The sequence below is a fragment of the Chaetodon trifascialis genome, chromosome 5, assembly GCF_039877785.1.
Source record: "Chaetodon trifascialis isolate fChaTrf1 chromosome 5, fChaTrf1.hap1, whole genome shotgun sequence".
NCBI lineage: Eukaryota > Metazoa > Chordata > Actinopteri > Chaetodontiformes > Chaetodontidae > Chaetodon > Chaetodon trifascialis.
Window position 1 is genome coordinate 29,341,614 of NC_092060.1, and position 24,977 is coordinate 29,366,590.

Below are 24,977 nucleotides of genomic sequence, written 5' to 3' on the forward strand. Positions count from 1 at the left end.
CTTTGCTATTAAATGTGCCACCTGTGAGTTAGTGAATGCGAGAGAACCCAAAATCCAATAAAAACTCGATTAAAACACCACCAGTATTTTATTTGTAAAGCCTAATAATACAAGCGGAGTATAAACTCATTTCTGGTACAAATGTGAGGATGTTTGGGCCGGAGAGTCGATCCCAGGAGGCGCTGATGCGGAGGAGGAAAGTGGATTCACCTGCTGCAGAATGAAACACAGCCGGGCCTCGACGGAAATACGTACAGGAACAATAAATAACAGCGGACGCACGGAAACGCGTCCCAACAACAGGTGTTTAATTTCGCTCCAGTCGCCTCAGATGATGAAGGAGCTGGAATATCGTTTAAGGCCGAGGAAATAAACTGTTGTTTGTATTAAAAAGCAAAGCAGGGAAAGAAAATGACTTCTGTTTGTGATTCATTTACACCGACACACGTTTTTCTTTCCTGATTTGGGATTTCTGATCTGTTCTTATTTTATGAGCTTATTTTATAAGGACGGACGCAGGGAGCTCGATGATGGACCTTCATCCTCCAGTCTCACTGAGATCAGACAAAGCTGCACAAACACAAACCCTAAAAACAAAATAACAACGCACAAAGAGCTGAAATACACTTTTAGTTTCTTGTGTCTTGATCAGCCTTGACTGATGTTCAATTATTCTAAATTATTAAGAATTTAATGATTTTCTTCCCCTAAAACAGAGAGAGGAGAGTTTTATTTGCAGTGCTGGTTGAAGTATTCAGATCCTGAAAACACTGCAAAACAAAAATACTAGTATAAGTAAGTGTTAGAAAAGTAGAATAATATAATGAGGTTGAAAATACTGCAGAAAAAGTACCTCATGGTACTGTTGTTTTGTCTGTTTTAGAGGTTTAATCTACAAACTTTCCAGCAGATCTTTAGACGTTTTGTAGGTAAAATCTTGTTTTGTAAAGTAAAAAGCAACTAAAACGCAATCAGAGTGAAAATATGCAAATAAAATACCTCAAATCTGTACTTATGTACAGCACTGTTGCACTTTCCGCCATTTGTGCAGAGCTTCCTGTCAGTTGCATCCAGCTCCAGCCTGAGAGGCTAAACTGAGGATCAGAAACTGGATTATGATCGCTGGATAGACGACAGACTTGTATTTCAGCGACTGAAAGCCAGAAAAGTAAGACTTTGAACAGCGAGCGGAGCGTGGCCTCCAGTCTCTGCTGGAAGTTACACCCCTTTAAAGAGCTCCTGCTTCCTTTTTGGCTGAATTTCTGACTAATCTGCGGCGCTGTAAGTCAGCCGTGGCTGATGAGTCACCGTCAGCATCAGAACGTGTGCGTGAACTTTCCTGCAGCTCCACGACTGTTCGATTCTGTTTCCCAATCTGCAGATTGTTATTTTAGTAGCTGAACGAGTTGCTGAGCTTCCAGATCTAATTTGAGTAGCAGCTTAGCAGAGCCGCGAGCTGAAAGGACAAACTGTCTTCGGCAGGAAACCAAAACTCTCCGAAAACTCAGTCTGTTAAAACTCGTCTTTTTATTGTTTATTTTCTGCAAACTGAAGCCACAGTGGAGGTGTGGGCAGTTTAATGCTGTAAGAAAGCAGATGGGAGGAGGTTTGTGGTTCTCGGATGGCTGTATGTAGATATATATATAAAGTTATGTACAGTATATGTATAACATGATTTGAGATGTATAATGTCAGAAATACTGTCGCTGGATGGCTTAAAGTGCGTCAAAGTTACCTCATCGCTTGTATTGTTGCTTAATTCAGACTCACAGTCCAGCAACAGGAAACAACAAACACACAAACTTCATGTTTCATGAAGTCAGTTGTTCTTCCGGTTTTATCCCTCAGTAATTCTCAGCCGGACCATTTTTTAACATTTCTCTTGTAGAAAAAGAGAAAATGTGACGACAGACGTCAGGAAATTAGATTTGGGAGCCTCTGTGACTTTAACGGCGACACTTCAGTCTTTGTTATCAGTTCAGGCCTGATAACAGCAATTACAAAACATCTTCAGTCCTTTAACAAATGCTCCATTTTTACTGCTTTCAGGAGTCACTTTCGCACCGCATGAGAGAAAATTGCAGCCAGTCAGACTCTCAGAAACAAACTCAACATGCTGGGGGGGGCTCTTCCTGTCAGGCGCTCATAAAAACCGCAGTCGGCTCTTCTCCGTATTAAAACCTTTGAGGATTATCAGTCTGTGCATGAATCTGCTGCTCTGACACACTTCTATAAACACCACGATATAACACTGTAAAGTACTTTGTATTATGTAAGCGTAACTTGCACTGTGTTAAACTGCTGGTGGGTTTTGGCCCCCAGGCTTGCCGTCGGCTGCTTCTTTGAGCTGTGTTTGGCTGTTTAGACTCCGCACACATGTCCTCTGAAACTCTTCAGCTCAGGCAGCAGTTATTGATCGTTGGAAAATTCCAGCCAAGCGGTGGACGAAAGGAGCGCTAATGAAAAGCCTCTTTTTGGGATGTTTTTCCGCCATTAGCCGTAATTCACCTGAAGTGTGAGACTGACTTCAGCTGCAGGAACAAGCATTTATTTCAACGTCTGTTTTTTTAATTTCTTTCACTTAATTTTTCCTCTTTTTTGAGAAGGCCACATGAATGACTGTTGAACCTTTAACTTTACTGAGCTTGCTTTTTCACTGAGCTTCAGTTTTATAGTACAGAGCAACAAATTATTCAGTTCCAGATTCCAGAGATCAATGGAGCAGACAACACTGCCGTGCAGGAACCACAATTTACACAACGATGAACTGCAGTATTTTCACAGGAATAAATGCATGCAAACACACGTTGACACGATCTCTGTCTGCAGCTGAAAGCAGGTTTTCATGCAGCTCAAGCAGGTGGCAGCAGAGGCTCATTCAGGTGATGCACTGCCAGGCGCTGATGGTATTTTGAATAGTGGACCTCAGATTTTGTGCTGGTAAGGCGTCTCAGAACCACGTCTGTGTTTGAGACTACGGTGGCCGACGAGGGCAAACGCGCCGCAAATGGCAAAACGCTGCAAGCACAGGGATGATGTAAAGCCAGAAACACACAAACATATAAAACAAACGCAACAGAAAAACGCTGCAAGAGAAAAATGCTGCAATCACAGAAACGAAGCAGAAGCAAAAACACAAACACACAAAACAAATGCGAACGAAAAATGCTGCAAATATCAAAACACACACAACCCCAAAACAACTGCAAGAGACAAACGCTGCAAATTCACTCCACAAAACGGGAGTGGACTTGAACGGAGAGATGGACCGATCCTGTAGGACCAGACCATAGAGATATGAGGAGTAGACACCGCATCGAGCGCTACTGTGTATCAGCGCTGACGAGCTGTGGGGCGGCCATCTTGGACCGGTCACCCGCTCCACTCAGTGCTAAAACATAACAATAGATATAAGTTATATACCAGAGAAAATGGGCTGCACGGTGGCGCAGCAGGTAGTGCTCGTGCCTCAAAGCAAGAAGGTTGCGGTTCGATCCCCGGGTCACTTTCTGTGTGAAGTTTGCATGTTCTTCCCGTGCATGCGTGGGTTCTCTCCGGGCACTCCGGCTTCCTCCCACAGACCAAAAACATGCTCATTAGGTTAATTGATGACTCTAAATTGTCCGTAGGTGTGAGTGTGAATGTTTGTTTGTTCTTGAATGTGGCCCTGCAATCGGTTCAGGGTGTACCCTGCCTCTCGCCCATTGTAGCTGGGATAGGCTCCAGCCCCCGCAACCCCGAAAGGGATAGGCGGTATAGATAATGGATGGATATCAGAGAAAATGAAAATATATATTAATCATATATATAGTATCAATGTCATTCATATATACATATATAATAGATATATCACATATAGTTATATATCAGACAAAATATCAGATATATCAGAGTATTAACATCATAATATATATAGATAAAAGTTATATAGTTGTATTTTGTTTATATATATGAATATTAAAACACGCAGAACCATTTGTCCTGTATCATAGCTACATGTATGAAAAAAAAACACGTGAATGAATGAAGATGAATCTGCAGCCTTTGAGGAGCTCAGAGCCATTCCACATGTCAATCACTGTGTTTGCCTTCATGACACACACACACACACACACACACACACACACACACACACACACACACACACACACACACACACACACACACACACCTCAGAACCCCTTTCAGTATTCTGCCTGATCCATCAGTCATCATGCATCACTGCCTGTTTTTCAACTCTTAATAATTTCATAATTGGCGGTTCAGCTTTTATTTTGAAATGCATTACGATGCAAATGTTCAAATACAGTGATTGATGCGATCACATAGACGGCGTCACCAAACAATTATTTGTTTCAGGATTGTACTAACTGCTAAACACACACACACACACGCACGCACGCACACACACACACACATACACACACACACACACACACACACACACACACACCACCTGTCTCGCTGTGTGTTCACTCTGCACCGTTCAGACAATAATACGATTTCCCAGAGAAACCGTGGCTGTACTTGTTGATCTGTCTTCGTCATGTTACACGTGACGTGATTGGCCCAGCTGTTTCAGAGCTGTGAGACCAGCGGTGTGATTGGCTGAGAGGGTATGCGTGCATTCATTCACCACACCCTCAGATCTATATTCCTCTTCACTGGACCTTTTGCCCTTTGCCATGCTGCACATGCATGAACCAAAGCAGCGGGTGGAGGAGCCCTCACAGTCAGACGGGCCCTCAGTTTCTTGCAGTTTTAGCTCACAAGGTGAGATGATGATATTCTGGTGGCTTAGTGGTGAAGACACATACCATACAACAGCACCTGGTCTGACTCCTTGGCTGCGATGGACACGATGAGAGTCCGGAGAGACGTTCCTCAGTGTGCTGATCAGAGCGCTGCTGCAGCTGCAGGAAACACTGGAGGGCAGCAGCAGCCTGCAGATGAACAGCTGCAGCTTTCCAAATCAAGATGAGTCGAGTCGAGCGTTTCATCCACAGCCTCTCCTTCTACAACCTCACTGAAGGAGTTCAACAAGCCCCCTTCACAGATATCTGATCGATAATCAATCACAAAACAAAACGATGCATCCAGAGCATCAGAAAATAAACATATCGGACAGACCGAGCAGGGTGTAGTATTTCTGTGTGTGCATTAACACTGTTACCCACAACGGCAGCACGAACTGTCCGGTCGACACAGCAGCTGCAGCACTGTCATCATTAAAGCTCCAACTACACCAGCAGCTCCAGCTCTGCACCAAACTCTGTTCAAATAAATGATATTTTTAATGACAAGATGTTCTCAGATGTTACTGTCAGCTCCCTGCTGAGGACTGCAGGCAGGACAGGACTGTTTACAGCCGTTACGATGGCAACAGCGTGTTTACGGGGCGAACTATGTAGCCTTGAACGTTTGCTGAGGCAATGGTTGGTACATGTGTAGGAGCACCAGCAAAAACTACAAAAAAGTCTTTTTCAGTGATGACAGAAAGATTTTAATGTTCGCTCGAAATTGCTAATTTCTGACCAGTTTTGCGAAATCTGAAATAATAATAATATTTCATCAGATCAGAAGGAACATGCGAACACAGTGGCCTCCAGATTGAGACAAAAGACGAAGGAGCCTCTGAGTGAGACCGAGGCTTGCATTATTCCTTTTCTTTTTTGTCAACAATACTCAAAAAACACCCAAAACAGCATGCGTTCGACCACCTCTCAGCGCTCTCTGACCTCCCAGCCTGTGTGTGTCATACAGCATCAAGCCGACTGGCTCCTACAGACGACCTAAAGCTTTGGAAACATCTCACAGATACAGTATAATAATGATAATTGTCCTAAAACAGCTGGGCACTGTAGTTTTTTGTGAGGACTACTCAAACAGGAGTAAAATGTATATTATTAATACATATATGGTGCACAGTTTAGCAGCACTGCCTTGCAACATCTCTGTCAAATATAAGCTAAAAGGAGCTCTGTGGAGTTTATTCTTAACAAATAAAATTCATGTTTGCATTCACTCCTGAAGTCGTTAATTCTGCAACAATGTGCACGACTGCATCAATCTCATCACCATTTTTCTGTTGCGATTTTTCCTGGATGTATTGCTGCATGAGGAGATGATGATATGTTTCCAGTCGGCTCTGCTCTGTCCTCTGGAAACAGGCTGCTGTGCTGCAGTGGTTTCCTCCTCATTACGGTCGTGAAGCTCTGAGGTTCACGGGCGCTGCAGCATCCTTTCCACCAACAAAGGAAAGGAAGAGAAACCCTCCCAACTGATCATCATGACACTAATAGTTTGGTTTAATACAGGGAACTTGGTTTCATTGCTTTAACATTTCCAGTTAGTGCTAATAAAATGGCCAAAACCCTTTTTCTCGATAAAAAACAGCCTAAAATTGGCGAAGATTTCTCTTCCTCATTACAGAATAAGTAAAGAGTTCCAATCTGAGCAGCTTGATGCTCCGTCATGGCCACATTTCAGTCAGTATTAAAGTCGACGCCCAAACAGGAACCTGCTTGGTTTGAAATGTGTGTTTCTGTGTTTGGGAGCTTCTCTTTCAAACTCCCACATTTTTTACAGTTGGTAAAATACGGCCATGAAAAGTGATTTCCACTCCATTGACAAACTTACTAGTTTGGTACCAACAACAAAAAAGTAGGTGACCTTCCGCAGCGAGAAAAAGGACGAGGCAGGGACTCGCATCGGCTCGGCCAGCGGTGACGTTCACGCCAGGTAAAATCACGGCGTGTGACAGGTGGCCGAGAGACAGAGCAGACAAACAAACAAACAAACAGCCAAACACACACACAGAGCGGAGGAGGATGTCCAACTGCAGCGACAGATGTAAACGGCTCGCTGCCTGGAACGGCGTGGACGCTAGCGGCTGCAACGCTCCACGGATCAGCCGTTAACTCCCGCGTTTGTCGGAGAGCGTCAGAGCAGCTGCAGGGAGATCAGCTCGAAACATTAACTTCAGCTGGAGGAAGAGACGCTGCCTTCACACGTCCGTCCTTCCATCCATCTCTGAACCACTTATTCTGTTCTCGGTGGAAACATGACCGATGCATCGGGGTGAGTTTTAACCCGATTTCGATCCGCACTGACAGGTTCATCATGTGCTCCAGACCTGCTCGATCCACTTAAACATTTAAACTCCAGATTTTCTCCGTATCTCCATGATTGTTTCCCCAATAATCAGCCCGACACTTTTAAATAAAGTTCTGTGGGTTTGAACAATGTTTGGCAGCACAGGGACAGTGAGGCTTCAAGGAATAGTTCAACATTTTGGGGAATAAGCTCATTTGTTTCATTGCCAGCAGAGAGGACTGATGTCTCCACAGTGGACATGAAGCTGTCTCTTGGCTCTGTGCTTGAGACTGGAGGGTGTTATCGATCACCTCATCCAGCTCCCTGAATGGCGAACTATCCCTTTAAGAGGTTTAAAGCGCTTTTAGCATTTATGCTAATTGAACATTTCCTTGTTTTTCTGTGTGCTGCGGATGAGTTTCCCTCCAGTTCATCAGACGCTTCGGACGCGAGCAGCGACGACGACAGAAAAGCTTTTTTCCACATTAATGATCTACAGTTTAAACTTCCTCTGTCTTAAAGTCTTAGAGGATAATGATTATTCTACACACTGACTGACGTGTTCCTTCATTACCATGAACACACACAATCTCACACACACCAATCTGCTGCCCACTAAATGTGGATTAATCTGCCGCTGAAAATAGTCCCCGACAAATGCAGAATTTCCTCCTGTTGCTGATTTAGGAAATTTTTGAGCCTTTCTTAAAAATGAAACTATATGTTTGAAGTCATTTTTGGAATATTTTTACATCTCCAGTAGGAACCAGTGGGGACGTCAGAAAGTATGTAGAAACGGACTAAGAGCTGATTTAGATGTTTTCATGCGTACTTGCTGGTCTTGTACTCGCTGGCTGGCTCGATTTTGGCTCTAATTTCAACGATATACCACCTTCAGCCCTTCAGAGGAAACTGTTCAACCTCTGCTGAAAACATTTGCGTTGTTTTGTTTTTTTTTCTTTGTTTTTTCCTCATAAACTGAATCACGCCTTCCTGCCTTTATGTACCATATGGAGCCAAAAGTCCGCAGGCTTTTAATGCTGCCAAATCCTCCACCAGGTGATTTCACTGATAAACACACACTCAGCCTCAGAGGAGGAACCAATCCGACTTACTTTTGTTTGAAATACTCCTTTCACCCAACACAGAAAGCTGGCTTTGTGTCGGCGTCAGGACTCTGTTGTGGTCCTTTTACTGGTCGGACATAAAGAACCGAAGCTGCAGATAAACCGGCTTCAAACCGGCTCTTTATATCTGCCTGACAGCGGATGGAGTCACAGAAATAAGCAGAATGTGTGAATTTAATGTAATAACAGTCGAGCAAACCCCTGAAGGAGAAAGAGGACGGGGTGAGCAACAGGATGAAGAAAACTTGGCCAGGACACGATGTTTAGCTTGTTGAATTAGCATGTTTTTTTTCTATGTTCCTGGGTCCACAGAGCAGATAAATGTTTATTTGCTCTCCAGGCCTCGGCAGTGGAGAGTGTGTGTGAGAGGCCCAGATGGGTTTTTTCAGATGTGAGTTCAGAGGCTGTAAAGCTCAGTGACAGAGCAGACTGTGGTCAAACACCAGCGGCTAGCAGGCAATTTACTCCACACCAAACATTTATTAGAGTCTAAGCTGCTGCTGCTGCTGATGGAGGTTTATCTTCCAGGTTCACTTCTCTCTCTCTGATCTCTGCTCAGCCCTCTTTCCTTTCTTTGTCTCTCTTCATCCCTCTCTGCTCATTTGGAACAACGCTGCCGTTTTATTCTCCGGGATGTTTAACTGTATTCAACGCGGTGGGATTTTTGGTTGTTTTTCTTGTGTTTCTGGCAATCTACTACTTTATTATCAGCCTGAATTGCCATGTAATTATCTTTTTGTGGAGAAGTTGTTGTTGATTGAGGAAAAAACCCATTTATGAGTCTGAATTTCTGAAGATTCACGTCCTCCATCCTCAGCTCCACATACAAAGCTGTGATTGGCTCTGGTTATCTTTCCAAACAGCTGTCAATGAGGAGAAGACCTGATTTATTTCAACCCTTTAAAACGCTGCAAGTGGCATTTCAGATTCATGGATCCAAACTACTTTGAGAACATTTTATGGATCCTGCTGCATTATTTCCCGTTCATGTCGATGCTCAAGAAAAGCAGAATGTTATTAACTTGTATATATTTTGTTCACAAATGATCAAATTTAAAGTTCGCCCAATGATTGCTGAGCTCTGCACAGATTATCTGAGCTCTTATCCAGCAGCTTTCTGACTGATCCAGATAGTTTTTGCATTTGTAAATGTACACAGTCGACACTTCATTCACACTGGCACATGCGACACTGTCGTCCGACTCAGGTGTACATGACATCTGCACAGTTTGGACACATTTTCACAAATAAAAGTTTCATCCAGCAGCTTGAAAGGTCGGCCAGCTCTGGCTTTTCCCACCACCTCGAGTTCCCACCAACAAGCTAAAGGTGAGTCCAGAGTAAAAATAACTGGAGCTCATACAGCAAGTCTCTAATTCACATCCTGAATCTGATCACAGGATTCAGGATGTGAATCATCGTCTGCGGTCACGAACACACGACACCAAAAAAAACAGACCGAAAATTTGACCGAAGGAGTCCGATAATAAATCTACAGACTCGGTTCACCTTTCAGCTGGTTTAAACATCCTCAAACAGCAGGAAAAAAACATCCTCTGGCCCTTCAGCCCCCTGAATCCAGCCGCTCCAGCTGCCCCATGCCTGACGTGCGCTAACTGGAGGTCAGAGGTCAAGATCTGAGGCAGGCAGGGATTTAGTCTTTAGCTGCTTTCAAAGTGTTTTGTGCACTCTGTACAAAAAGTTTCATTTTAGAAACCAGTCAAAGTTTTTCACTGTACACACACACACACACACACACACACGCACACACACGCACACACACGCACACACACACACACACACACACACACACACACACACACACACACACACACACACACACACACACACACACACACACACACAGGTTTAATCCCACACCTCATATAGCTTTATGAGCAGCTCGGCATCACCTGGGGAAGAACCACAAGCTCAGTGGCTGCAGTAAGAAGTGTGTGTGTGTGTGTGTGTGTGTGTGTGTGTGTGTGTGTGTGTGTGTGTAAATCTCTATATGTGTTGTCAGAAATCCCATTAATACAACAGTATACCTGCGGGGAAGGGGGGGGGGGGAAGTCTCTAGTAACTGATGAAAAGAAGCCCCCAGACTCCTAAAGTTGAAACAGTATGCACTTATTTTGAAAAGCCTTTCCCAAATGACAAAGCATATTTTATTATAAAAAGACGACTGCGGCAAAACCTGCTGAACGCATCACAGCGCTACACCTTGTTCAGGTGACCAGCTTCTCTCTTTTTCTTACAGAGTGTAACTTGGTTGCTGGTCCCACACGGCGGGAAGAGGAAACAGTGTGACTGCACGGCCGTTTGAGACAAACATTTGGATTTGACTCGTCAGTTTGGATCAGTCATTTCCTGTGTGGAGGAGCAGATTTCCACCAGTGACCAAACAGACAATACAATTTAATTTGGACAAACTGGGGTAAAAATGCCCAGTGGCGATGCCAGAAGAGGGAAAGAACAGTTGCTTCAGGATTTTGGTCCAAAGTGGTGATTCGCCACATAGCCAAAGGGATGGGAGCACATGAATATTATATCCGTGTGATGGCTGAGCATGTCTTTCTAAAAGCGTCTTCATTAATCCGCTGCTCTCACAGCCTCCACTCATATGGTTTCAGCCTGTCCACCGGATGTTGGGTGGTGTTGAGGTCAGGGTTTCTGGGCAGGCCAGTTAAGATCTTCTTCACCAATCCAGGAAAACCATTTCTTTACGGCCATTCGACCCGTTCGTCAAATACCGACATCTTATCTCGCATGGTATCCTTTAGTGTCTCTATGAGGCGCACCAGGGTTTAAACCACATCCAATGTAAACCCGTCTGGGCCCGGATCAACTGCACCGACTGTCCAACATGTCCAACATTGAAAGTTAAAACAAAAATCTGCGTTATGGATGTGAAATTCACCCCAAACTGATCCAGAAGCTGAAAATGAATTTCATGTAAAATGCTGAATGTTTCAGCAGCTCATCCAACAGAATTCAAACTCTCTGATTGGACGGTTTGTACAGGTATGCACTTCAGCCGCCGTGGACTTCTCTTCATCCTTTGTACTGCTGATTCAACCAGGACTTTCATGCTCTATACCTGAATAGGACGAGTTAGCATCGCAACCTAATCCAATATTAAGAAGTGCGTCCACAAGGGGCCGCTAAATCCAAGTCTTATTACACTTGAGTCTTATCTTTTGCCTCTTGATTGATTTGATTTTGGATCCGATGAATGAATGAAGTGAAAGATATATACCATGTTTTGTGCTTTGATGAGAGGCTTTAGATTTTCGTGCCAATGAAACACCTTTGAATTGAAAATCAAATAAGAGAGCGAGGGCGAGGGCGAGCGCGGCGCGCAGATATAATCGCCTCCCTGTTTTTATTAGCAGATGGATTTGCCATCGGGCCGCACCGTTGGTTTAACCTCCTAATCAGGTATTGCCACACTCGCCCCGCTGCTACTGCTTCAATTAAGGCTGAGAGGCTGAGAAAGACAGAGAGAAGGAGAAATAATGAAAGATGGTGGAGGAGATGCAGGAAAATGAAAGTGGCTGACAGAGACAGATAGATGGAGAGATTTGACGTATATGAGAGAGCTAACAGGAGATAAAAAGCAGGAGGAGGATGCAGGAGGATGAGATTATTGTTTATATTTTTCATTTATTCCTTTGTCTCAACATGTTTTTTTTAGTTTATACTCCGGCTGTTTTCATACTTTCCATCAATATATTTCTGTTATTTCATCTCCGTCTCTGCTGAACTGATGTTGTTTGTGCTGATTTCTTACTGAACTTTTATCAAATGTATGTTTACAGCTGTTGTAGTCGTTAACTGCCCTCGTGTTTTTTTCAACGTCTCATTTCCAACGAGATGCAAAGTCCCCTAAAATCACAAATGCTTGCTTTTACATTTCTGTATTTCATCTATGGGTTGAACGACCTGATGCATCGTGCAAATGAGACGGCTTCACATGCTTGGCTGGATGTTAGCTCGCTAACAATGACTGCGTGTGTGTGTGTGTGTGTGTGTGTGTGTGTGTGTGTGTGTGTGTGTGTGTGTGTGTGGAGTGTATCTGTGATGTGTGATACACGTCTGTCTCGAAATGAATTCACCAGGAACTCCAGTTCCCTCCCCTTCGTCTTGTCTCTGTGGACTGGTGAAGTGGAGTCATGTAGCTTCGGGATGTTTTGTGCAGATTCTGTATTTGGCTCAATCTGTGTCGACTAGAGCGAACCAGAAACTTTCCGTTGGTTTGAAATAACATCGCTCTGTCTTTGATATTTGCTTTGTCCTCAGTATGAACCTTTAATCTGCCGTTAATTTGATTTTAAAAGTCCAAAATCTGCAGACTGCCAACATGCAGGCGCTAATCAAAACAGCTAACGAAGCTAGCGTGGAGAGCTAACTCCTGAGCAGGTCATCCATAACATCTAAAAAACTGCAATGGCTGCCACTGTTTTTGTGTCTTTTCCTCTCTGCTTTTCAGGAGTCACCACAGCTGAATTTACTGGAAAGGACTGGCTCGGATTGACTTGCTGATTGAGGTAATTTTAATGAAATGACTTGATTTTAGCTGAAAATTCAGCTTTTTTAAATAATGACTTTGGACTGGTGTTCATCCGCAGTTTTCCTGGTGACACTCAGCATCATGACACTCTGCAAACAGACAGCAGGCGTAATGAAGCATTGGGATGAAAGAGCAGGAGTCCAGGACGGATCCTGTGAAGGTTTTCTGCAGCTCTCCTGTAAACTGCAGCAGTGACCCAGCTGTGGAAATCACTCTCTCTCTAATTACGCCTCTGTAATGGATCCACCTGAGCAAGTTCAGCGCTGGCTGCGCTTTGCTGCAGGCAGGAGACTCCATCTTGGTTTAATGGGGACTTTGTCATTCAGGCCTGCAGCTCCCTGATGCAAACAGCGAGTACTTAACTGGCTCGCTTTACCTTCCTCCTTCACTCCACCTTCCTTTATTTTCCTCCCTCATTTCGCCTTCCTCTGACTTTACTTGGGATTATCCTCCTCTCATTATTTTCCTCTGCCTCACCTTCCATCTTCCTCGCCTATTTTCCTTCATTTCGATTCTTGCTTCTCTCCATCTGTCTATCTTATATTCTTCCTCCCTTCTCTCCCTCAGCTCCTGTCTTCCCAGGTTTAATTGAGTATTTTTTTTTTCCGGGACTCCATTAACGAGGTTTGCTTTATGCTGCTAAACAGTCAACATCTGAACCCTGCGGATCCCTGGAGACCCTCAGTCGATGCCGTAGCTGTTGTCAGTCAATGGAAGACATTTCGAACATTTGTCAAAGTGTTAAACCTTTGGGAGGGAGCGTAAACTGAGCAGGAATAGATGCAGTGTGGTGTGATGTAGCCTACAGCTGTGGGTCTGTTACTGCTGTGTTTCACACTGCGATAAATGACAGTCACAGCTGGAGACTGGCTGCACAGTTTGGTGGTGAAAACCGAAATTTGGATGAAGCTGAAAGTTTGGATAGAAAACGATTGAAGCTTCGAGGGAAGCAAAGGTTCAGATGAAGTTTGGAGGGAGCCTGATTACTCCAATCAGCTGGATTCACATTTCAAGGTGCAGATTTAAATGACACAAACAAGTTTTTAATTTGTGGGCAAAGTGCGGCCTGTAAGATAATGAAACAATGAGACTTGGAGAGGAACACGAGGTTTGGGGCTGAATGTGAGGGGAGCAGTTTGGATGCTGTGAGCGTCGCCTTAACGCTTCACCTTGATGAAATTTTTGAAGGCATGAAGGTGTTTGCTTGTTTATTTTTATCCATTCAACAAACCAGACAGACATACAAGCTGTTTTATTAAGTGCAGCCAAACAGCCAGAAGCTGCTTCTTCTATCAGATTTCTTCTCTTTTTCCCCAAATGCATACAAGTCCATTTAATCTGCCCAGCAACCACCAATGACATTTTGAAGTCTGTGCTCATTTTCCTGCCTGAGAGTAGCAGAAACAGCCAGAGCCCCCCGCTGTTTACCAAGTTTACATTGATGTTATCCCGCTCGGCTCGAACCGCTGTAATAGGGCTCAATACTTCAAGCCTCTGGCCACTCAACCAATACACTGAATCACTGAGTGGGTGCGGTGTGATAATAACAGCCAAAGGTAATGTGCATGCAAGTGTAAATGTTAGAGAGAGTGTGTGTGTGTGTTTGGCGTGAAATCTATATTTCTGTTTGGCCGGTCGAGCTGCCAACAGCAGCAGATTGATGCCAGGAATAGTCGGATCGTCGGCCGCATCTGGACCCAAAACAAACCTGCTGCAGAGCTGCATGTTAACGGGATGGCCCTGGGTATTAGTGACTGGAAAAGACCCGATTATACATCTGTGTGTGTGTGTGTGTGTGTGTGTGTGTGTGTGTGTGTGTGTGTGTGTGTGTGTGTGTGTGTGTGTTTACAGCATCTAGAAGAGAAGGAATTGATCCAAAGGTCCATCTGAAAGTCTAAACTCACCTTCCCATCGTCCCACATCGCTGTAACGTTAACAAACTGCTCTCATCTTAACGAGCTCGTTTCAGCCTCTTTGTTAAACTGGCTCATTGATTCAAATGTAGACCTTCTGTAGACATTCAGGCAGCATCGCCAACATATCTGCCTCTGTCTCAGTCTGCCGTAGTGAGACAAACACGCAGGCTGGATTCAGAACTGCCAAGAACAGACTACCAACCAACGCAGAATGCAGTGTGAAGCTGTTAAATCCATTTATTTTGCACTGTGCAAAGCCAGGCTTAGCCGGTTTCTGGTTTCGGAAAGCAAAAGTAACCACCATTTATCAGAGAGATGGGTAACACCTGTCTGACGCCTGCGAGGAAGCAGATTCAGCAGCATGTTGTTGCATCTCCTCACTGAGTTGGAGCTCGTCCTCCTGGTATTTCTTCTGCTGTGGAAGCGTAACGTTATCCTTGCTCTCCTTTTTCAGCCAAACTGGGTTCATTTTGATAAACTGCTCATGCTCATGCTGGTTTGGTCTGTATGTAAAATGACAGAATAACAGCGGTATGGGTGGGCCTGGCTCTCCTCTGCTGTGTTTTCTTTGTTTTCCTCTCGTTGTCCAGGTGGGATCTCCACACCTGGTGCTAATCATCCCGTTGAGCAGGTTTTCACTCAGGGCTGCAGAGCTGTTGGTTGACTAAGAGTGATGTTCACCTTGGGGCATTGATCAGGACACACAGGACTCGTCTTTGCCGACTTATCATAACACAACAAATTTTCATCTCCAACAAGAACAAATATAATAAAAATTCAACAAATCAGATATATTTGACTTAAACGGTTTCTAACTAGAAGTGAAATACACGTTCCCACAATTCCAAATACACACAAGAAAGAAATGACACTGACTGCTCCTTTAAGCCACCGTGCAAACAGACACACCAGGATTAACTTTGTCTAAATGTAAGTTTTACCAGAAAGAAGCGGCTAAACTAGCATTAGCATAAGGAAGAGAGTAGATCAGCTGAGCATCTGTGAAACAGCCTGAATAAAATCAAACGATACGCTGTGAAAGGATCGATAAACGTCAGAAACAAGTGCTTTTACAGCCACTCTGTTTGGATTGTGCACAAAACGTCGTTGTATAATCACATATATGAGCTTTGTAGACACATGCATGTTTCTGCAGTTTATGTGATTATCATTAACATTTCAATAGACTCAGTCACAAGAAGTCATAAACATTACAGCACAAAGTTTAAAGGCCTGAAGGTCAGCCAACGCGCTCATCGAGGAGGCAATAAAGGGTACCGGGAGCGCAGTTAATGATTAGCCTCCGAGCTCCATGGAAACCAGAGTCTGGAGCGCGTAGGCATTGACAGCAGAGGTATGGCTCTTTATAGCATCTGTGTCCTCAAGAACAAACACAACTGTGGCTTTTCTTTGCCGAGCCCAGCCTCAACTATCCGACCTGGATATTCATCTCTGTGGAAGCGAGGCCTTTCAGTCACTCAGCAGCTCATAAAGCCCGTCGCAGGGAGAATGACGACAATGTTAAACCACAAAACATGGTCCTGTTCTCCAAGATCAGATAACAGAAGGACATAAATCACTCCTGCCAAGAAAGATCCATGAAATTAAAGTCAGTGCAGGTCATGGAAATGTAAAATCCACAGATCTAAATCAGATATAAGATTAGATTACCAGTTTATTCAGTAGTTCTGCTGTAGTACAGCGTTTGGCCACTGGTGGCAGCACTGAGCTCTTTGACTCTCCAGGCAGTGATTCATGTAATGAGGTAAAAGGTGTTTTTTACTTCTAACAACAAGATACTCGTACAAAGACACAGACTCACTGTACGAGCTCTGTTCAAATGAAGTTTTCCTGAGCGCCAGTCGTGTCAGAAAATGTCCCAAAACGGCACCTTTTTCAGGTAACGAAGCCCTCTCCTGGCCGGGTAATTTTCTCTTGCCTGTTGGGAGCAAAGGAGGAGGAAGGAGGAGGTTCTGTGATGTGACAGCGTCTGGGAAGGAGGAGGTTGGGTTGGATGTGCAGATCAACAAAACATCAGACTTTAACACAGAAAACTGTTTCCTGTTTCCAGCCGGCAGCCACAGCTGATGTCTGTTAACCATGGCCGCCATCTTTCCCGAACTAAACCATGAGGACACAGGTCCCCCAAACGGACCGCCGCCCCGTCCAATCCGCTGTCAGATCATGAAACACTACTGTTTTAATTTACTTGTTGATTAATCTTCATTGTTAATTAAAGCTTATTAACGGGAGGTTTCACACTTGTGGGAACAAGCAGCACGCTGGAGGCGGTTACATGTTGTTTTTAACACCCACAGTAAGTTGTCTCATTTGCCACACACACAAACACACTGCGACACACACGCGCACACACAGGTGACCCACAGGCCTTCCTACAATAACAGGGTACAAATATAAAGCCGTACACGCGGACAGATGAGCTGCTTCTTATCGCTTTTTGACTGACAGCGTCGCCGCCGGCCCTCCTCGCTGTTCGCGGGGATGCCCTCTGCTTCTGACGGCGTTTGAAAATCCTCTCCTCCGTTCGGCAGGAAGATGAAGGAGAGCCGGTCCGCCTGCAGAGCCTCTCCGCCTCAGGCATCATGTCGGAGAATTTGTTTTGTTTTTCCACCTCACTCCTCTTTCTTTTTCTGCGAGTCCTTCGCTGTTTCCCGTCTGCAGAAATAGATCCAAGCTCAGTGGGGTTTGGCGGTGCAGAAAAACACCAGAATATCCAAACTATCAAGGATGAGAGAGGTTTTATGGTTTACCAGGCTCCTGTTGCTGCTGCTCTGTCTTTGTGCATGCGTGCATTCTTGTAAAATAGAAGGAGGAAACCGTCAAAGCAGATGGATTCAAGTTATCTGCATGACAGTTTTATTAGCCCGTTCAGGATGCATTCATTAATCCACGACCAGCTGACAGCTCCGAGATGACGCCAGATAAAATACTAATGCATGTCCACACACTTTTGGCCACAGAGTGCAAAATAATAGAAAGAAAGATGACATGTCTTAACACACATTTTAGACTGCTGAGTAGAGTTTACAGTGCAGCTTCTTCCTCCACACTGCTGTTCTGTTTGGGCTGAAGAAAAGGTTAAAAACAGACTTCACCTTCATTTATCACCTGGATAGTTTCTGTCTAACTGGGAGTTAAACCTCTCAGGGGTCCAAATGGCCCCAAACATCAGAAACATGGCCATGCATTCTTCTTCTTCAGTCTCCGCTTTATCTGTAAATAACAAATTTAACATATAAAACATGACATATTTCCTTCTTTGGAGTAATAACGAAGCTTTGTGGTCATTTCTGCAGCTGGCCGCCTTTAAATCTGCAGCTTCCTTTGTGTCTGTGCGTTGGGTTCAGAAGAAAAACGTGTAGATTTAAAGGGAAAATGATTGATTTTTGAGGTTAAAGGTTAGAAATCATTTCATGACTCATGATAATTACAGAACTACAAGCTGAGCAGCTGAAACATCAAATTACGACAACCAGAGGCAGGATTTCTGATCTGAGTGTCCTCAAAAGTTATGAGAGCACTTGTTTAATTAGCTCTCACCTCTGGATGTTTCCCCTGCAGTCACTAATGTTCAGCAGTAACTTGCTTTTGTGCCATCGCTCATTTTGCCTTCTAAGAAGTCTCATTTCTGAGTTCATGCCGCAGTTGATCTTCCTCTGTCCTGATGCTAATGCTATCAGAGACAGAGAGCATCTGATGAAAATCGCCCGGCGGACCTTCCACCTCTTGGCATTCTTCCCCTCGCTCGGCCGTTCGCAGACTATTAGAGCGTTTACGCCGCAGGTAGAGAGAGAGCCGCTGAACTCATTTCACGGGTTAATTAGAACAAAAGGATCAGCCTTTCACCGGGCGAGAGGCTTTCGATTATTGAAAGGTTGTGGCTCGCTTTCCTCCCTGCGGGCCTCCGGTGAGAGGACAGAGTACATTGGGCTCCATCACGGCTAAATGCCACCTATCAATCAGCTGATCACGCCTGGCCGCCGTCATTAGCGTCCGGTGATTGAGAGGTAAGCTTTGTAATCATCCTGAGGCAAATGCAGAGTGAGGATATTAATATGCTGCACGTCTGCGGGGAAGAGACGGTATGCTGGGTCAACTTTATGAAATGAGAGCGAGCACGCAGACTGGAGGAGCCGGCGGTCAGACAAACACTCTGAAAACATGGCGGCGGCGGCGGCGACTGTGACAATATAACATTTCTGAATGGTGTTATCATCAATGGTGGCTCGCTGCATCACACTGAGTCTGGAGTCAAGGTTCTGACATAAAGCATGTTGGGATCAGAGACGAGGAAGCGGCGGCATTGAAAACATATAGCGGATTGCCTGCTCCCGGCCAATGGCGGCCGTTCATAGGCTGTCACATAATGACTCAAGGCTCTTGGTGTGAAGAGCCGTCTTGTGCTCTTAAGTGTCATTGAGTTTGGCGAAAGACCCCGGGGACATTTCAGCTAAGAACCAACATGAGTGCTGCCACAGGTGATTAAACGTTTGATTTGGTGTTTCTGTTCAGTCAGGCAGAGCTTAAAGCTGCACTCAGTATTTCATGGTAACAAAGGATCAGATGACTGCTTGTAATGTGAAAAGGAACCCAGAGCGAGCCTCTCAACCGCCTGCACTTCCTGTCAGCTGGAGGAAGTGTTCAACAACTTCCAGGCCTCTCATCAGCTCGGCTGTGACCACTGCACGACACCTGTCCAGCACCAAACTGCTGCGAGTCAAAGCAGAGCGAATGCTGACGGACGTCACGGGGATGCGCCCGCGTGCTCGCTGCGTGGAGGCAGGCGGATGTTTGTTTAGCTCTTGTATGTCATTGTTGTGTTTACAGGTGTTCTGCTCTGTACACACTGTAAAGAAAAATCAATTATGCAGGTTGAAGTTACTCACTCGTGATGAAAACATCCTTCAGCCATTTAAATCGTCGGAGCTGAACCGAGCCGGGCGGCGGCAGAATGGCCTCATTAACCAGGTGTCCACGGGCACGTTTCCTGAAGAACCTCCACTCGCCGCCATCTTAATGGCCACTTATGCACAGTTGGCATTGGCTGGGATACATCACGTAAGTAGATACTTGATCGCTTGTGAAAAGCTGTAAGTGTGACTGACTATAAAAACCTGCACTCAGTCATGATGACTGGACAGCTGGAAGCATTTTCCACCGTGCACGGAAAGGTTTCAGCGAGTGAAAGGAGCTGTTTCTTCATTGGGCGGCACACGCCCAAATATCGAGCTTTGCCTTTGATTGGCTCTCTTGTTTGAATTTGCACCGCCTCTCGTCTGCCAATCAAATCAATGCGCAAGCCGGTGGCCATGTGGTGTGTAACGCTTGTTCATCCGCGTTGAAACGCTTGATGTCAAACCTGAGGAAGCATCATCTACAGGTGAGTTAATGTACCTGCAGTCACCGCGCCATGTTGTTAATGTGAGCTCATGTTTACGTTCAGGTTTACGCTGCCAGGTTTAAATTTATGTTACGGGACTTTTGAGCTTTGCGGCCGAGTTGAAAACATTTCTTAGAAAATGTAATAAGTTACATTACTTGGATGAAGTAATTAAAACAGTTACTTGTTACATTTTTAATAGATTAATTAGTTTTAGCCCAACATTTCAGTTTTTTCTTCTACCTATTCCAACATATGCAAGTATGTACATACGCTTTGTCATATTCAGAGAAAAAATCTGAAAAATATACTAAGATAATATAAGATCACACACCATCAGTAGTATCAGGAATATATAAATTGGCACATGGTTTAACCACAGTGTTTTCACTATTGCACTTTAAATAAAAAGAACTGTATTAGAGAGTATAAAAAGAAAAATATGCATAAATATGTAATATTGCACGAGATATTGCCTGGACGTAATGGCAAGATGCTGAAACAGTGAGTGTAACCCGTGCTCCCTCTCATCCCTTCACACCGTGACTCAGGCTGGACCTGAAAGACGCTTTATATTCAGCTAACAGCCTGAAACAACACAATAACACTGAGTGCGAACGATGTTTTCTCTGGATCCATAAACCGTCAGCCAGCCCAGCTCCGATCTATACCATGTGACCATTTGACTTTGGTTGTAGGTCTGTATTGATCGGCTTCAGCCAGGTAAAGGTCAGGAGTTCACCGTCGCTCGTACGTATTCCAGGCAGAAAAACCGTCAGCGCGGCGGATTCTTTTGAAACGGAGGAGGAAGGAGAAGCGAGGATGTGACCCTGATTCACACCTCCAGACTCGCTGAATCGCAGCGATACACAGAAACATCTGCTCCCTCTCAGGGTTTTCAAAAGCTTTCTTCATATTCACAGGAGTCTTTTCATTAGCTTTCTGTATTTTTGTTCTGGCCCTCTTAGGCTCTGAAATGACGAGAATCAAGGAAAACATTCACAAGTCAAAGGCAGATAAGTGATTCAGGTCTACGTCTCTGTCGGCCTTTGGAGAGGAGAGAGAATGATTAAATTCAGCCGAGGAAATAAATCCTCACATCCAGTGCATTTACCGCACACAACACGCAGGAGTGATGCAGAAAAACACATCATGGGGGCACCAGAATCAAACTTTTAATAAATAGAAATATATGCAGTGTCAACATATGTCTCCAGCCTGCAGATGAAATTGTTTGTATGGAAACTTAAAGGATCCTTTTTCAAGGACACGTCGGGTTTCTCTTTCTCGTCTCGTCAACAAACCAACAAAAGACTCGAACGACGAGTGTTGAGTGCGTATCACAGCCGGCCTGATGGCTCCTCTTCCTCTGTGCCATCCAGCTCCATTGTTGTCCAGAAACACACACACACACACACGCACACTGTGGTTTATTCTGCCTCAGTGTCACACACACCGTCACTGCAGCACCAAACGTGGATTCATCCGCCGCTGAAAATAGTCCCCAACAAATCCACGACTTCCTCCTGTTGGACAACGTTTGATCGAAGCTACAGCGAGCAGCAGGAAGTTAGTGAGCCTCTTTAGAAATGAAACGTGTTTTCACAGGAACAGTTTGGACGGTTTTGGACACACAGACCGTACAGGGGGCACAGTGGGCTGCACAGAACCACACCTTTCCCTGCCGTTTACTTTAGCAGCAGCAGCAGCAGCAGCCAGAAGTTAAGGGACAAAAGAGGAAGTCGATGTCTGAATTGAAACATGACCCATCTCCCCTGAAGGAACCAGACCTGAAAATGACGTTAATTTCGGGGTGCAGTGACTGTTGGTGTGTTGCACTTTCTTCCAGGTGTCTCTGGTTGGTTTCACTCGGGCACGTCCTGCAGGTTGTCATCGATTTACCAGAAAATAAGGCGAAGAACGTCCAACCAAACAGCAGCCGAACAGAATCCCTTTTCCTCGGATCAGTGTGACACGTTCTGCGTGACGGGCGAAATGCTTTCCCAGATATATTACACACCCTCTGAACTTCCCATCAGTCACAGCAGGATGAAGTGCTCAGCCTCAGAGCCGGCCTGCGAGCTGGTGTGAGGCGGCGAGTGACGGGTGGTCCTCGGCCGTCACGGACGCCAAGCAGGGCGACGGTCGCTGCCTGTCCGTCTGCGGTGTGATGTCCTGGGAGTCCCGGCCCCCCCAGAAACACAACGCTCAAACCGCACATACAGCGTGGACATAAACAGGTGTTATTTCAGGGTGATGCAGCAGCGAACCGTTAGCTGTGCAGCTGTGTGAGGCTGGGAGCACAGCATCCTGCGACGGTGTGATGTTGGAGCAGATGTGGCCGTGATGCAGGGAGGAAAGTCGTGAATAAACACCCTGAAGTCAGGATCTCTAGTCTTATGTGACGTTTTCGGTCTTTTTAAAGCACTCTGAAAAAAATGATGCTTTGGATCAACTGTAAAAAATGACTGTAATTTGTTACACCTAAATTTATTAGTTTTTCACAAATTAAATTTATGATTTGGTTGAAAATGTAAATTTTGATTTAATGTAGGTGAATTTTCTATTTTAAGACAAAGCCAAAAAATTGCTTTCATACAAAGTAAAAACATTATTTATCAAGACCATAAACTTTTTTTTTTCTCTTTAACAACTTTTTTATTTTTTTTTAATTTGGGAAAACCTAATATTTACTATTACAACTGAACCTTGAATTGTAATTCTGTTACACGCAATATTTTTTGAACTTTTCTCAACTTGAATTTCTGATTCAGTACAAATTTTTTAATTAGACCATAATCAATATATTCTCTTTAGTCACAAACCAAAGTGTTACTTATATAATTATATTTTTTGCCTTTTTAAAAGCTGAGATATCACCACAAGCAAAATTTCATTCCCTGTAAGACTTGAATTCACTGAACTGATTCACTTAAGATAAAACTTAAAACAGGAAATTTCCCTTCAAAAAACCATTTATTTTTGATGACGTCACCTTTAAAATAAACCCCCCCCCCCATCAAATTAATAAACTCTGCAGCCAGTAAAGAATGTGTTTTACACATAAACACTCAAAGAAAATACTTGCATGTGAAATAAAATAAACTGTGGTCTTTTCATCAAGTTATTTTCTAACACCTGCACATCTTAACATGCAGATCTGGTTGTACTCTCCTCTAAAACTCGAAGGGAACAGCCATTAAGCATAAAAAAGAGTTTCTAATAGTGTTAAATCTTTACTATCCATTTACAGAATGATCAAAATGCATCAATATCATTATTTTGAACCATAAATACATAGAAGCCAAAAAAATAATGTCTAATGTCTTCTTCTGCTGTTGAGTTTTATGGTGGTTAGCATCCTTAACTGTCATATTACTGCCCTCTGCTGGACTGTGACAGTGTCCACCCAGAGCGATCCCACTCAGGACACTGTCCCTCCTGTGACACAGACCCACTTCAGCTCCTGCCTGATATTTAATGGCATGTTTGGAAACAAGTGGACGTCATGAATTTCTGATATTTAAACGTCCTCTCCAGTCCTTCAGAATAAAAGGGTCATCGAAAAAAAAGCTGCTTTTATTCTAATGCTGAACTTAAATGTCTAAAACATGGACAACAGTTTGCCTTTTTGGGACTTGCACGCCGAATAAAACTGTCTTTGTTCTGAGGTAATGATAATTCACACACTTACGTCTCAGAAAAATGTAGAATAGCATAAAAATTGAGTCAAAAAGTTAAAAATGAAGGCTGATAGATCACAGCTCAAACCAGAAAAACCAAATTCTTTTTGTGTGCAACTGAAATGCAGCCAAAAAGCTGTTCTTTATTATAAATGTGATTATTTCTGAGGGTACTGTACTTGTGAAATTGCAGGGTCTGAGCAGACTCACAGGGACTGCTTTGTTTTTGATTATTAAAAGGTTGAGAAGGTTGTATTTCCTATGAAGTAATCATCAGAGCTGAAAACAGGAGGAAATCATCGTCCAGTACAGGCGGCTTTTTCATCAAATCGTTCATCATGAGCTGTGAGCGAAGCATCCTGTAAATATGTGGAGTGTCCTCTCCGTCTCTGTGACATTTCGCTGTTGTGAGTGTCTCTGGGTGTTTGAGGCGGCTGTGATTTAAATGCTGCTATTTGTTTTTCTTTAACGCAGCGGCAGCGGCAGAGTTACAGGGCAGTGAACTAGAAAATGACATTTTAAAGTCATCTGTAGCTTCTGCAGAGTGTTGTGCCCTTTCCTCAGTGGGGTAAATATTAACATCGTCGACGCCTTCGTCCTCTCCTCTGAGAAGACGACACGTCGAGCAAACCGGAGGAGGCTGCTGTCTGTGATGTGAATAAATGCTACATGTAGCATTACTCCATTCATTTAGCATCATGACGCTATTATTTCTACTGCGAACGAGGTGGATTCACACCTTTTATATTTTAATAAACACAGATATATTTAGCAGCAAAGTGGCTCAACACGACGCTCCTGCGTTCGATTTGTGGTCTGTGTGACGTTTGCATGTTCGTCCCGTGTTAAGGCCCATTTATACCTTCCGTAAATAACGGATACGGACGAAAGCGTTTCATCCGTCAGTTTGTCCGTCGGCTCTGAGCTTAGCCATCCGGAGCTCTCCGGAAGAAACCACTCGAAACCACCGGAAGTCGTGGGGGCAGTGTAGAGTCAAAATGAGCAAAATGAGTCAAACTGAAAACCGACGAAGAAGAGAACCGGCTCTACGTCAAAAAAGATTCGTCTAATCTTTTTTTCCTATTTCTCAGTACTGTCATTATAATAACCTCCTCTACTGAGACCATTACTGATGCCGGTATATGCTGACAGAAGCGTTGACAAGGCATCGGCTGCCATGAC